At 47.3% G+C, this 14687-nt stretch overlaps 1 protein-coding gene across 33 annotated transcripts in view; it reads right to left on the bottom strand.

The window, feature by feature from the left end:
* Positions 1–13357, bottom strand: part of APBB2 (amyloid beta precursor protein binding family B member 2) — a 373646-nt gene extending 360289 nt beyond the window's left edge. For 10 of the 33 annotated variants that reach the window (XM_070615041.1, XM_070615055.1, XM_070615059.1 and 7 more), the window contains exon 1: positions 11243–11724. The gene's annotated coding sequence lies outside the window, so the exon portion shown is untranslated. Of the gene's footprint in view, positions 1–11242; positions 11725–12944 lie in introns of those variants that run through there. The other 23 variants (XM_070615044.1, XM_070615051.1, XM_070615066.1 and 20 more) reach the window with 8 other exon arrangements.
* Between the last annotated feature and the right edge of the window lie 1330 nt (positions 13358–14687).

The raw sequence follows: 14687 nt of genomic DNA, 5'->3' as shown, positions 1-14687 counted from the left end.
TACAAAATGGACCCACAGGCAAACGCTGGATTAAATGAAGATTTTTTTCTGCAGGACTTCTCGAATATGTTAATGGGGAGAGAAGATGAACTTGACAGCAGAAACCTTTATTCACAATGTACTTCCAGTCACCTGGGTTTTAGTGAACACACTTTGGGAAGCATCACATTAGAGGCCGTGGAAGCAAGGTCAGAGCTGAGGCCTGGAGAAGCAGACAGCACAGTAAGGTGACATCAGTCCAGTCTTCAGGACTACAGGGGCATTAGGGCTCCTTGAAGAGACGTCTTAAAGTGAGGCCCTCTGCACCATTCTCTTGGCCTGAGGTTGCTCCTCTCCATGTCATGATCTTGACACGGCCATCACTCACTGCCACACAGCACACAGCTTAACAGTCACCTACTCAGACCACTCGATCTAAAGGAGCCCACGAGGCACTCTGCATCACGTCACACATCTCTGTTGTCTTCAATGCACCTCCCACAGAGACAGCAGTGAGCGTTTTACCCATTGCCACATCCTAGGGCCTACCGGCACACAGTAGGTGCTCAAGAAACATTTGCAGACTGACTAAGTAAATAAAGTAGTCTAGCTATCCTTCCCTCTGGCTTGAAGCAATGATTACTCAGACATCTGGTTACATTTAATTATAGTTCAATGTGATTTATTATTTCAAATAAAGAGGCCATGATTATGCTATGGTTGCTAAATTAAATGAGAGCTGCATTTCCTTTGGACACATATTTTCATACTGAGCCGCTATGAGAAAACTACATATTTTTGAAACAATAATAGGTTTAAAGTGAGCCACTCCCCTAGACCTTTCCAGAATTTGGACACAAAACGACAATGTTAAGCAAACTCATATTGACCTCATCATGCTATAAACTTATACTATCATAACTAGAGAAAAACTTTCAGAAAAACTAGCTGCTGAAAATGCCCTCGGGCATATTTACTAAAGCCTCCAATGATAAGATTCTTTTTCATTCATATCTTCATTCTTTGACAAATGTTTATACAGCACCCAGGAATTTCTAAGCACTGGGAGCACAGAGACCGAGAAGCAACAGTGCTGTCCTTCAAGGGCTTACAGACCAGAGGAGAAGCCAGGGAAACAGAGTGGCGAGGCAGTGTGACAACAAAGGCATGAGTGAGCAGGTGTGCGGAGCTTGGGTGGGAACAAGGAGGACCAGCTGCCCTGTCCTGGGTGATCATGGGCCCCAGGGGTCTTCCAACTATGGTCCCCAGACCAGCAGCATCAACATCACCTGGGAAATTGTGAGAAGTGCAAACTTTCATCAGGCCAGCCACAGACCTCTGGAATCAGAAACTCTGGGGTGTGTTTTAACAAGCCCTCAGGTCGCTCTGACGCACACTGAGGTGGATGATGATTAAGCTGCTTCCCGAAGGAGGAACAAAAGTCAAGCAGGTAAAGAACAGACAGACAATAAGGATGGCTGCAGGCAACGGGAACAGAGGATAAAACCCCAAGGCCAGAGAAAACTCCGTATGTTGTAAGAACAGTGTGGCTGAAGCTCAGAGCATGAGACAGAGAGCACAGCAGATCATGAAGAGTGTCAGGTGTGGCACCAAGGAGCTGGAACTTCATCCTGATCGCAGCGAGGAGCCCCTGAAGGTTTGGGATGGACATGCCCAGACCTGCAGAAGATTTCAGAAGATCCCCTTGGAGGCAGTCTAGAGAACAGAGAGAGGCCACAGAGAAGGCAGCTGCAGACTCCTAGGTGAGAGGCAATAGTGGTGGGCGGGAAAGCAGAGGCACACTATCAGAAACGGACAAGGCTCCAAGTGGGAGCTAGAGAGTCAGTGGCGCCTTTCACAGCTTCAGAGATGGAAGTGCCAGGTACACTGTGGGACAGATTGAGCATCTCTTCCCTGGGAAGCCTTGCCTCACACACCCAACCAGGGTAGGTGCTGGTCTGGGATGCACTGAGTCCTTCTCCTCCTGGTTAGCACACACCACACTTTATCATACTTAGTTCTTTAGTTGTCAGTCTTTCCCTAAAGACTGAGAGCTTCCAGCAGGCAGAGGCAGTGGCCACCCTGGTCAGTTTCTATCCTGGTCAGTTTCCAAGTGCAGCATTTGGAACAGCGCCCAATGCTTGGGAAGCCAAACTGAATGAATGGAGCTGGACAAGCCAGGAGGCCACTGAGAGGCCACTGCTCTCATTCAAGGGAGAGATGACCATGTCAGGGGGAAGGAATTAGAAAGCTTTTAACAACTAAACTTTTTAATTTTTCTCTAGTCTGTTGATATCATTCAACACACTGAATAAAAAGCGTCAAGTCAATTATGTTATGAACATTCAACGGTAAACTTGATCTGTTGAGTAAAGTCTGTGAGTTCATCTTCCTGCGGAAAGTCAGAAAGGACCATGGTTTGAGCACTTTTGCAAGTGAAAGTAAGACACAGTTCTAGGCCAAGAGAGACTGCGACAAAATTGAGATAAATTTGCTTTCTTTTGTTTTCAGAACAATTCTGCAAAGCCTCAAAGTAGAGGACAGAGACATTTCAAATCCTTCTGACAGTCTACGTCTTTGCTTTGATTTTTAGAAATGATTTCAAGCAGGCACATAATGTGACCCAATTGCAGGGTATTTTGGAAAGAGCAGGCACCTAACTTGGGGGTAGAACTGGTGGGCGTGGAGGGAAGAGTTACAAAGCAGGCACTACCACCTGCCTCTCAATCCTGCACAGAATTTGAGAGAGAAGGGAACTGTGACAATCAGGAAGTGAGGCAATATCTCCCCTGACCTGCTTCCCATTTTCTCACCATTCCCAAAATAGCCAGAGCCAAGGAAAATCATAAATATATTTCTCAGTCCTCTAGGGGAAGGTTCATTAAGGGTATAAATATGGGTCCCTGGGAAAAATAGGATGAAAGGCAAAGCTATGGACAGTCCTAGAATCAGGAGGTAGAAACTGGAAAATAAAACCCATGGACTAAAGGGAACCAGAGAAACAAAATCAAGGGCAAATTCTTCCACCAAAGCATACTGAGAGGTGGTCCCACAAACTCAGCTGCCCTGGATTCTCCAAACGCCAAGGTCTTTAGAGTCAAAAGTTAAAGTTTTTGCTTAAAATTTGAAATAATGATAACAGTTAAGATCTTACTCCATGCCAAGTATTGTTCATCTATCATATATTAACTCCTGACATCCTCATAACAACCATATTATATAGGTACCACTGGTATGCCTATTTACAGATGAGGAACCTGAAGCACCATGAATTCTGCGGTCCAAGCATAACTCTGTTGTCTGCAGTCATATGGCTGTTAAATTGCAGAGCAGTATGGAATCTAAGAGTTTGGTTCTTAAGCACCAAATCCCTACTACCTACCCAGAGGGCTGTCCTGTGCCTACGCTGTAAGATGTTTATCAGCATCCTCCACACCAGATGCCAAGAGCATTCCTTCCACGGTCAAGACAACCAAAAATGTCTCCAGATATTGCTAAATGTTCCCTGGAGGGCAAAACTGCTCCTCTTGAGAACCACTGCGACAGAGGGTTGAAAGGCCATATCTGTAGGTCCCTTATGGAAGGGGTGGCAAATCCTAGGTGTTGGGTAGAAGAAACAGGCTACAACAGTTCTATTTGAGTGAAGAACAAACGAAAAAAGAGACGGCTGAGGGGTTCTCTGTAGTAGGGGTTTACACAAGGAGTCCCCTGCCACAGCTCCTATCCTGTGAAGCCTCCGTACTCCAGCAGAGTGCGGACAGTCCTCCCTTGCTCCCCTCTCTCAGAACCTCACACACGTGCCTCCACGGCAACCCCTTATAACCGACACTCTGGTACATTGCTCTCTGTCTTCCAGAACTTCACACAGGGCTTGGCACAAAGTATATGCTCAATAAACATTTGGTGAACAAGGGCAAGAACAAATGCAGCTGAGGTTTCTGGGTGTCACAAAATGAATGCATGTCGGCTTTCATCAGGGATCCGGAAAAGGTATAAATGAATAAAACTTGGTTCTTATTAAGAGGTTCTGATCAGATCATTAGAAGTATGTGAGGTTGAGTCAGTGCTTCCCGAAGTATCTATACACCCGAGTTCACTGTGAGTCCACCATGCCTCAGTTACGTTCAGACATTTCAGATGTATTAGTTCACTCACAAATGAATTGATTTGAGAAACCTAACTCATGCTAAGGAAATTCTAATTTATACACTTCCACTGAGAAACAGTACTACCAGCAAATCAGGATACTCCATGTGGCGAGTCCACGGACTCTCGTGACCAAGACAAAAGTCTTCTTGGGAAACTAAATGAAGATCTGAAGGTAATTACAGAGCCAGCACCCAGGAGCATGCAGGATGCTCCCAGGGAGAGGCACCATCATCCAGGGTGCTGGGGACCTCTCTCCAGACCCACCACTCTAGCATCCAGGAGTCTCAAGTCAGCCACAGGGCTGCTGGAGAAGCCCTGAAATCCTCACCTGTCCTTTTCCCAGTCGTTAGAAGCCTCTGTCATCCCAACATTGCCTCCTGATCGGCACGTGACAAGAAATCAGAATGCCGTGTATTTTACTTACAAAAGAAACATTCTAGACTAGAATCTGCCCAGAGAGAGTCAACACAGCAATCCCTAGTTTCAGACATATTTAGAAATTATATTTGGATTTTCCTACAACTCAATTTGTGTTTGGATCAAAGAAATGCACATTGGGGCCATAATTGGGAGGAAACCATTCCACCACAAAATACGCATTTAGGTTAACGTCCATTTGGAAAATGGATGAAAGGTGAAATTTTCACCTTTTCCCCAAATGCTGAATTTAGGAAGGTTTCATGGTGTGGTGCAAAGAAGAACATGGGCTTTGTTTAGGGCCTGGGCAAGTCCTTAAACTTTTCTGAGCCCTACTTTCCTCATCTACAAAAGGGGAAATAAGGAGGTACCCCAAAAGACTCAATGAAATGTTTCCTGTATAGCACCAGGAACAGAGTTGGCCCCCAATTAATAAATGTCATTTCTTCATCCTGTCAGCTCCTCAGCAACCCATGGACTCCTCCGTGCTGACTACAGTTCCAAGGCAAGCGTCACTGTTCACTGCGCAGCCTTCAGTGAAAAGGACCTCAGTTTCCCTCTCTCTGAAATGGGGACAGCACCACAGTGTTTGGTAAGAACGAAATAGGGTAACAGCTATGAAGCTCTCAGCACAAAGGAAAAGCTCCACTCCAATAACATTATAATACATTATTATTACAACCAGTGAGATCCAAATATTACTAAGCACAGATTTTTAAAGTATTATCTGAAAATACATTATTTATTTTCTTAACCTACTACTTAAAACTCAGAAACAATTTAGTCTTTTTTTTTTTACTCTCCTCCAAACCCCCAACAGCAACTAAAACCAAAGGTGAATAATATCAATTCCACGAGCAAATTCTTCTTAAGTTTCCTCTAGTGATTCATCAAGGCTCGCCCTAGAGGGTGTGATACTGCAGCCGTCCAAACCGAGCTGGCTATTACACAATTCTTGGTTCTACGACTTCGACTCCATTAGCATTTCCTAAAATCACCAACCCCAAATTGCTAAAGTGTGCTGTCTGGGCAGAAAGAGGCCTGCACACAAAGAAACAAACACTAAGACCTGTCACTTTGAGGTCTTGCCAGCTAAAATTCACATTTTGATCACTTGTCCTTTCTGCTCTCTCAGACCCTCATCTTTCATCTTGGCACTTTCCTTGTCATTCTTAGGCTATAATTCAAAAATACTTGCTGTTTCCCAGAGCACTTCCAAAATTAGCTTCTTCCCCGCTCCCAGGACCTTGGGTCTGTACCAGTGACTCTCCATTCCCGGCAGGCCCAGAGGCCCCATCAGCCCACCCACAAGCTCCAGTGTGGCCTGGCTGCCATCATTCAGCTGGATCCTGAGGGCAGGGCTCTCTACATCCCATGGCTGGATTCCCAGACTTATCAATTTCATGGACTATTAAGCTGCCAAATAAAAATATTCTCATCAATTCATAAAAGAAATCTTATCCCACCTTGGAGGGGTATAATCTCAGAGAAGAGGACACATCTTCTAACTTGAACACACTTAGGAAATATCAAAGTGATGATGATGATGATGTAGTGAATAAAGGCAGCAAAAATATCACCAATAAACAGTGGCCTGCAGGTCTAGCACTGTGCTTTGGATCTAAGTAGTAGACACTCGGTTACTTTGAAATTGTGTGGAAACGCTCTGGTTCATGGGGCAGCGAGTGTGTAAATGATACATTCCACACCACCTGTAATGTCACACCTTCCTTCTTCCACGACGGCCTCTCCCTCCACTCTCTGGAGCTCTCTCCCCGACCTCGGCCCCCTAAGCACACACGTCTCCCAGCTCAGTTCCAAACGGCAATCTTTTTAGTCAACTGTAAAAGGAAAAAAGCAAAACACTGTTCCTCAGGCTCTAAGCACCCATGAAGCATGATTTCCAGTGGAGGCACCCTTCAGAAACCTCAGCTGTCACCTAGCAGACAAGATTTCCACAAGAGGCAAAGGACATAATGGTTCACTTTATTTATATCCACCATCGAATCATTAACAAACAGTAAAGAAAAACATTAATCCATAATTCCATACTATTTATTTTTTTCCATGTTCTCTTCTCATCTTTGTCCACATGAATCTGGATATTTTATATACCAACAGATTATACCTTGGGACTTTTTTCCTGATTATAACAGTAATGCCTGTCCTAGCATTTGTTCAATGCTTGGAAGACAGGTAAGCTTCACATATTATGGGAATGAGATTCTGTAGAAAGCGACTGTTTCACTCACGTACGTCTGCACCCAAAGGCCTCTAATACCTTTAAACCCATGCAGGCTTCTTACCTCTCGTCAAGTCGTGATGACTTGACTTTCTCCCCTCTATGCCCTCCCTTCCTCTCTTACAGCTCTCATCTCAGCTTTGGAGTTACTGCCCACGCCTAGCAGAGGCCCAACAGCCCTGGAGCCCTGGTGATGAACACAAGCACAGACTCACAGTCCATTTGTTATCAATTATTTAAATACAGATAACAACTCGGGCTTCTCCTCACCTGTGTCACTTAAAGGTTAATGAGGCCAAGTTTTGTGAGCATCTTGAAAGCAAAGTGCACTAAAAACACCAAAAGGGATCGCTTTCCTTTGCTCTCTGCCCCATCATCATAGCTTGCCAAAAAAAAAAAGGTCATGATCTTGCCAACGATGAGGAGGCACCTTTCAACGGCCGTCACTCCTGCTACTACAGCGGCTGACCAAGGGCACCTGCCCAGTACAGCGATGGTGTTAACATGAAATGATAATTTTATTCCAGAGACCAGAGGCTGCATTTCTGATCAAGGGCTGAAGAGAGAGGACAGGGACATGGGAAAGGCTTGCCAAAACTCACGCAGGTGGCCACCAGCAACCAAGGCACGGAACACCACCTCTGCAGCCCTGGTGGAGACTCCTTTCTCAGACTGCCTGTCTGCTCAAGAGCAGCGTCTCCCCTCAGAAGATGCTATGTGACATCAGCAGATGGTTTCAAATGTCTAATGTGCTTTACGCAAACCTGATCATTTTCTTATCTCCTACCTAGACTTGGCAGGGCCACAAAGAGCTAATTTTATGACAACCATTCTTTGACAAATAAAAACTAAAGGGAGGTAGGAATCCGCCAAAAAATTCGACAAAGCAGGACAGGCTAGACTTAGTGAAACACAAAATCAGCTTCATCTAAGTGCTCTAAATGAAGTCCCCCTCCTCAAATGGCTGCATGACAGACCCCCGGAATGGGACAAGAAAGACCCAATCGAGACACCCAAAGGATGCATTCTACTGCAACTCCCTCATTTTACAGATGGGAAAACTAAGGCCCAGAGAAGTGAACTGACTTTCCCAAGGTTACACAGCAAATTAACGTAGCAGACAAGCCCAGCCCAGAAGGCAATTCTTAGGAGTCCCTCGTTGGTGGTCTTTCATTTCAACTGAGAGAATCGCTATTAACACATATCAACATGCAGAATATGCACTAACAATACATTAAAATTAAAATGGTAATCTGAGTTTATCTTTCTTTTTAAGTTTATTTGTTGGTAGTACAACATTGTTGAAAATGAATAAACGCAAAGCAGTTTTTAAATCTGGACGGAAGCTTCTTAAAAACATTCATGCTCTTCCAACCATATCTAATTCTAAACAGCAAATCAAATATGTTTTACAAGAGAATGCTTATTGAATAATAATTAAACCAGTTGAAGATATTCTCATGAGATAAAACTCTCAAGTTCTATTGCTATGCAATCAAAGGACTGTCCACTTTCTCAGAGGGGTTTTCTTAGGAAGCTGATATTTATATGTCAAAGATGCTGACATATAAGATAATACATGTAAGGAGCTTAATACCAGGCTTGACACATAGTAAGTATCGAAGAAATGCTAGTTTCCTTAACCTGGGTAGGAAAATAAGTATCATCCACTTAACTAGTAATACCGTCTTACAATACTTTCCTAAAATTCTGTCCTACACCCCTGGAAGCCAGCCCTGGTGGTCTAGTGGTAAGACTCCGTGTACCACCGCGGCCTGGGTTTGTTTCCTGGTCAGGGAACCACACCACCCATCTGTTGGTTGTCATACTGTGGTGGCTGCATGTTGTTGCTGTGATGCTGAAAGCTACGCCACTGGCATTTCAAATACCAGCAGGGTCACCCACGGTGGACAGGTTTCAGTGAAGCTTCCAGACTAAGACAGACCAGGAAGAAGGACCTGGCCACCCACTTCCAAAAAGAATTGGCCATGAAAACCCTATGAATTATAGCGGAGCATTGTCTGATATAGTGCCAGAAGATGAGAAAACAATGCAAGAAGACCAGGCAGGGTTCCGCTCTGCTGGACACAGGCTTGCTATGAGGTGGAAATGACTCCATGGCACTAACACCACCCCTGGAAAACTCAAGGTGTTACATCATCAAGGTATTGCCTATTTTAAACGCGTAACTGAAAAAGGTATAGATAGACAACATTCCATTTTTCTTGAAAGATAAATTTAGATATCCAGAAATCAGGGTAATCAACATAACACTATTCTAATATTATGGCAAGACTTTAGGTATTAATTCCTGCTGTAACAGAAAGAAAATTCAGTGTTTGTTGTTGTTTCTCTGGTGGCAGGAAAAGAAAACAATCATCAAAAAGTTGAAACATGACATAAAAAGAGTAACAGTTTTAAAATATTTTGTCTTTGTACACATGGATTCTTTCGATGTTCAGTCTTTTCCTAAAAAATTCTGTAGTCAGTGTTCATAGCACTCCAGTTAAATGTAAATTCCCAGTCTTTTACACTTAGGATCGTCAAGTTTTTCCACCACCACTTTAAAAAAGTTTCAGAAAGCAGAATCCTGCTGGCTCCGTGGAGGTAAATTATTTAATTAAAAGTATCTTTAAAAGAGAATCAAAGTATAAGACATAGACACCTTCCCTGGAAAACGGTCTCAACTTTAGAGTCTTTTCCCAAAGGCTCTGAAAAAACATCTAGACCAACCCCAGTTTATGAAGGCTCTGAGCGATTTTTCGAGGTCATGTAGTAAGCTGATGACAAAAGGACAGCAATAGAAATCTTGCATCTGTTCTTCCCTCTCTGATCTACCAGCCCACTGTACTCTGCTGCCACCTGTGTTCTCCCAGCATTTTCCCCAACCTGGAGGCTCCCCATCCTCCTGACAAATGTCTTCCTTCCAAAACAGTGCCATTTCTAGGACTCTGCAAGTTCCAATAGACAATTGTTGAACAAATATTGCCTTCAAGCTAAAAACTGAAAACACAACAAAGCCGCTACCTAATTCATAAAGAAATCCCCCTTCAAGGATTCTGTCTGTTCCTGAAAGGCCAGCAAGACAAATTCAGATTTTCTTTAATTATCATGGCCATTGGGAGGACAAGATTTGGAATATCAACCTACGATAAGAAAACAAAAGATTTAAGAGACACAAATCCAAAGCGACAGATCAGGATGCCACTGTTTTTTAAATTGGTGGAATATTAAATGACAAACCAATGCCAACCTCACAAAGTTTCCTCGGTTCTTGAAATTCAAACACCACTGCTGGCATCATTTTATGATAATCCTTTAGGTATCTCACCTAAGTCATCATGCGCGGAAAGTCAGTGACTGAGGCACTTTTTAGATAAGACTGTGCCCTCTGAGAGCCCGGTCCTGTCGGAGCCTCCGACACTGACCCTATCTGCTCTCAATTTTGACCCTCCCCAACCACTCGATCCACCCAAAAACGTTTGAGACAGTCGTAGCTCTAAACTGCGCAGAACTTGACTACCAAACGGCCACAACTCTAAATCTGATTTCTCCAATTTATTTTTTTTCTACTTCAAGTTCTACGTTCCCTGGGCCCTGGGCCTCTGACCCCTCGGTTCCAGATCTCTTCACCAACGTCGAAACCATCTTTCATTGTTTCTATGGGACTCGGCACCCTCCCTCGGTCCAGCAATGTTTTCATCGCACAAATGTCATTTCTAGCGTTCAACCCTCTCTTCTGCCCGGCGGGGAGTAGAGGGGCTTTCAGAACCCAGTGGCCAGCTTCCGTGATTAGGTCCCCTTCGCACAGCCATTTTCTAGTTAAAACGCTCTTTCTGCCTCCGAGGGGGAAAATGAACTTTTCCCCCTTTGATCTCGAAGCGGCTAGTCTCGGAACCGCGGAGAAGACAGCCGGGTCTCCAACTCCGCGGCAGGAGCGCGCCGCCGCCCGGGGAGGGAAAGCCCAGCCGCACAGCCGAGGCCGGTGCCAGGGAAAGGGGGTGTGCGCTCTTCCTCGCCGGCGCCCACCCTCACTTTTCCCCTCCGCAGCCCCTACCCGGGCGCACCCCCTCCAACCCTGTCTCCCCCGCCCCAGGCCCTGCCAAGCCCGGGCTGCCGAGGGAAAGAGCGCGCCGGGAAGCAGGAGGGATGGAAGTCAAGGAGTGAGCCCGCAGTCGCCGTGCCACCCGGCCCTGCGGCGCGGGCGCGGGGCGCACGGGACTCCGCAGCGGACGCCTGCTGCAGATGCGGCGGCAGCTGCTGCAGCTGTGGCTGCGGCTGGGCGGGCGGCAGTGGCCGCGCAGCCCTCGGGGCCAGGAGGAGAGGGGCAGCCGCCGGGGCTACGCGCAGCCACCCGCCGCACGCCGCTGCCCCTGCCGCTGCCCGGATCTCTCGCCAGCACTCCCTGGCCGCCCCGCGGTCCAGGGTAACAGCAAGGAAGAAAGCGAGGCTCACCGGCGGTGCGCGCGGCGCTCGCCTCGGCTCCGGCGCCCGGCAGCTCTGCTCCAGTCTCGCCCTCCCCGGAGCGCCCGGATCAGCTGCGGGTGCAGCGCACGAGCTTCCTACTTGAGCTCAGGACGGGATCCGGCGACTGAGCATGCCCAGTGCCGCTCCGCGAGTCCCGCTAGGGAACGGCGCCGGCGAGATTCCACTTCTCCAGGCTTTGGCGGCGGCTGCGCAAGGAGAGGCTGGAGGGGCCTGGCGGGGCGGGGGCCGAACGCGGGAAAGGCGGGGCCGGGGGCGGGGGCCGGCGAGGAGGGGGCGGGCAGCGCTCCTAGTGCGACACCTGCAGGCAGAGGCTGTGGGGCCTCTTGGACTCACGGGCCCCCCTATCGTCTGGGAAGACGGCAGGGAGGCAATGGGGGCCAGTGTGTCGAGACCCAACGGCGGAGAGTCGCGGTGCAGCCCGGTATCCCCTCCGTGTGGCCTGGCGTCTCTCTGCACCAAAAGGCAGTTGGGTAACCTTATCCCTGGCTGGTCTTTTCTCCCACGTGTCTGCATTCCCTTATGATGGGAAAATGTCCCCAGATGAGAGCTGCCCACACCCACCCAGCTGCAACTCGTAGGCGAGTCCTCTTTCCTTCTGTCTCCTTATGCAGAACCCCAAGCATATGGTGCACACACACACACACACACGCCACTCCTTGATGTGCAATCACAGCAAGATCACTTCAGGGGAGAAACATACCTGCAGGAGGGGAAATTTCCTTTTCACCCCCAAGAATATTACCTGTAACTCGAATTGTAAGCAGACAAGCAAGGTCCTGGTAAGAATGGATACTCAGTAAGTGGTTATCAGTGCTCTGCCCCAGACACTGTGAATGACATCCCCAGGGTTGCTCTTCACCAGCGCAGTGGTCGTCAGACTTGAACCTGCATCAGAATCTCCTGGAGGATTTACGGAAACGCAGATTGCTGGGTCCCAATCCCAGAGTCTCTGAATGGGTAGGTCTGTGGAGGGGGCCAGGCATCTGTATATCTAACAAGTTCCCAGGGGATGCTGGTGCTGCTAGTCTGAGGACCACACTTTGAGATCCACCACTCTACACATACACACAACCTTGATTATGCTAAAAGTAAATTAACAGTAACTACCAAGTGCTGGCTCCGCCTCACTCATCCTCTTCCTCAAACCTGCAGAATGCACTCTTTCCTCAGATAACAAACTCACGCCCGGCTAGTCCTTATTCTTCATGTGAGGACTCCATGCGTTTGGAGAGGCCGTTACTTTATTCCTTCAAACATGAATTTACTGAGGATACAAAAGGTCTCACAGTCGGCCTGGGGACAGCAGTGAATAAAAAGACCCCGGCCTTCATAGAGCTGACAGCACAGCAAGGTGGACAGACATCCATCAAATTAATCACTCGATATCATTTCCAGCATGGAGAGTGCTGGGAGGAAAATCTAGTAGGTGTGAATAAAAGAGCGTATAACGGGACCCTGACGCAGACACCGAGTGGGGTCGGAAGGAATGAGTGGTGGGGGGGAAGCTGCCTCGTGGAAGAGGGGCTTCTGGCGTTTGTACCCCTAAAACCTCTCCCATGAACAATTTCCCTCAGACCCAACTGGAGGCCAACAATCATGCCGCTCCTTCCTGCAACAGATAAACAATACTGCCACTGAGAAATCCCTATAAATCTATGAAAGTGCTCACCCTTGGGGCTGAGTCTCTGTCCCCCAAGATCCGCTTATCGAGCCCATGGACGATGGACGGTCGGAGGCTGTTTAACCCACTTTGGGAAAATGCAGACCCTGAACTGGAAGGCCTTCTAGTTCTAGTCTACGTCTCCCAGGCCCCGAGAGCCGAGGAAATTAACCCAAGACCACCCCGCCCGTCAGTGGCAGACGCGGGACCGGCCTCCAGCCTTCCAAGCACGTCTTCTTTCCGCAGGACTCTATTCCCTCGGAAAGAGGGAATACAGCTCCCCGCTGCTCCCCTGGAGTCCCTCCCAGCCGCCCTCTCTCTCGGGGGTCCCGGGTCGGTAAAAGGCACCCGCCACTCCCGGCTGGGTCTCCTCCCGACCGGGAGGAAAACCCGCAGTGGAGTCCTCGGCAGCGGGGCGGGGCGACGCGCGCAGGCGCAGTGGCGGCCAGGTTGGGCCGAGGAGGCGCCCTGCTCCACACCTGATGCAATCAGCCTTCCGGAAACGGGTCCGGCCGCCGAGCCGCCTGACTTCGCCTGGGGCGAACGGCGACGTTTGGCGTCCCACAAGGGACCCGCAGGAGGAGTCGGAAGTCAGTCCTGGGAAAGCAAAATCCCTGGCTGCCCTAATAGTGACGTGGAAGGGGCCTCCGAGTGTTCCGTGGCTGCGGGAGGAAATTCCCTAATTGTGTATTTCCAGAGAGGACGGCAGCGGGTTGGGGGGAGTGGAGGGGGTGGGCGAGACACTTTTAACTGTCCTTTGCTTGCTTCCTTCCTTCCTTGTCCACCTCGCCACAGTTTCTTCCTCCCTCCCTGAAAGGAACGTCTATAGTAATTGCAGTTTTAAGGGCGAATGGAGAGGACTCTCTCATACCCTGTCCGTCTCGCTAAATATGTAACAGCACGTTACTCTGGTACATAAAGCCTGCCACCGCACGCTCGTTTTATAAATAAGTAATTGGTTTCTCCATACCTCATCATTTCCGTTTACAAGGAAAATCATTTCTCGTTTCACCACCTCATGCAATTTTGATATCTATTGTGAGTGCGTTTTTTTCCTTCATGCTGACTCACCCATGAATTGTTTCCCAAGGAAGGAAAATATTCCAAGTGCATATTTATAAAAGCATAGACGTAAAATGAACCCTGTAAATCCTTTAAGGCCAAAGGGAAAAAGAAAAGGCAGATTTAAGGAATTTTAGTTAGAAGGATACTTAGGAGATCGTTCTAGAATCAAGTCTGGATCAACTCTTATGTATAGAAGACATTTACTTCTTTGTGGCTGGGAGGTAAATGACTTTTCCTTACTTAACAGATAAATCGATGGCAGCGCTAGCACTTGAACACAGATTTCTTGACACCCCAATCTAATGAAAAAAAATTTTGTGTTTTGCACAAACATTATACAGAATGCCATACTATAGATTAGAATGCTGTTTTTTTCAATCCAAAGGTTACAAAGCACAAAATCGGTGGCAACAAAAGGGATCCTATTACTTGTTCCTACTTCTGAGGTCCATTAGTCTTTAAATAGTCCTTGATCTACCCAACTACTATGCAACCTATCCAACCACTGCTAAGGTAACCAGAGATTAGCCATTAAATATTTCAGTTAAAGTGGTATGAAATTCTTCAGAAGTTAGAGACATCAAGAAATCTTTAGTATCAACGTTTAGAGTCTCTAGTATTCTTGCTTGATCATATGGTGTATGAACTGTTTGAGGTTAAACCAGGGGAATTTTACTGATCGCAACA

Source organism: Equus przewalskii, chromosome 3 (assembly GCF_037783145.1).
Source record: "Equus przewalskii isolate Varuska chromosome 3, EquPr2, whole genome shotgun sequence".
In the NCBI taxonomy this organism is placed as follows: Eukaryota; Metazoa; Chordata; class Mammalia; order Perissodactyla; family Equidae; genus Equus; species Equus przewalskii.
Note: the sequence above shows the minus strand (reverse complement) of the source record. Positions and strands in the feature narration are given on the sequence as shown.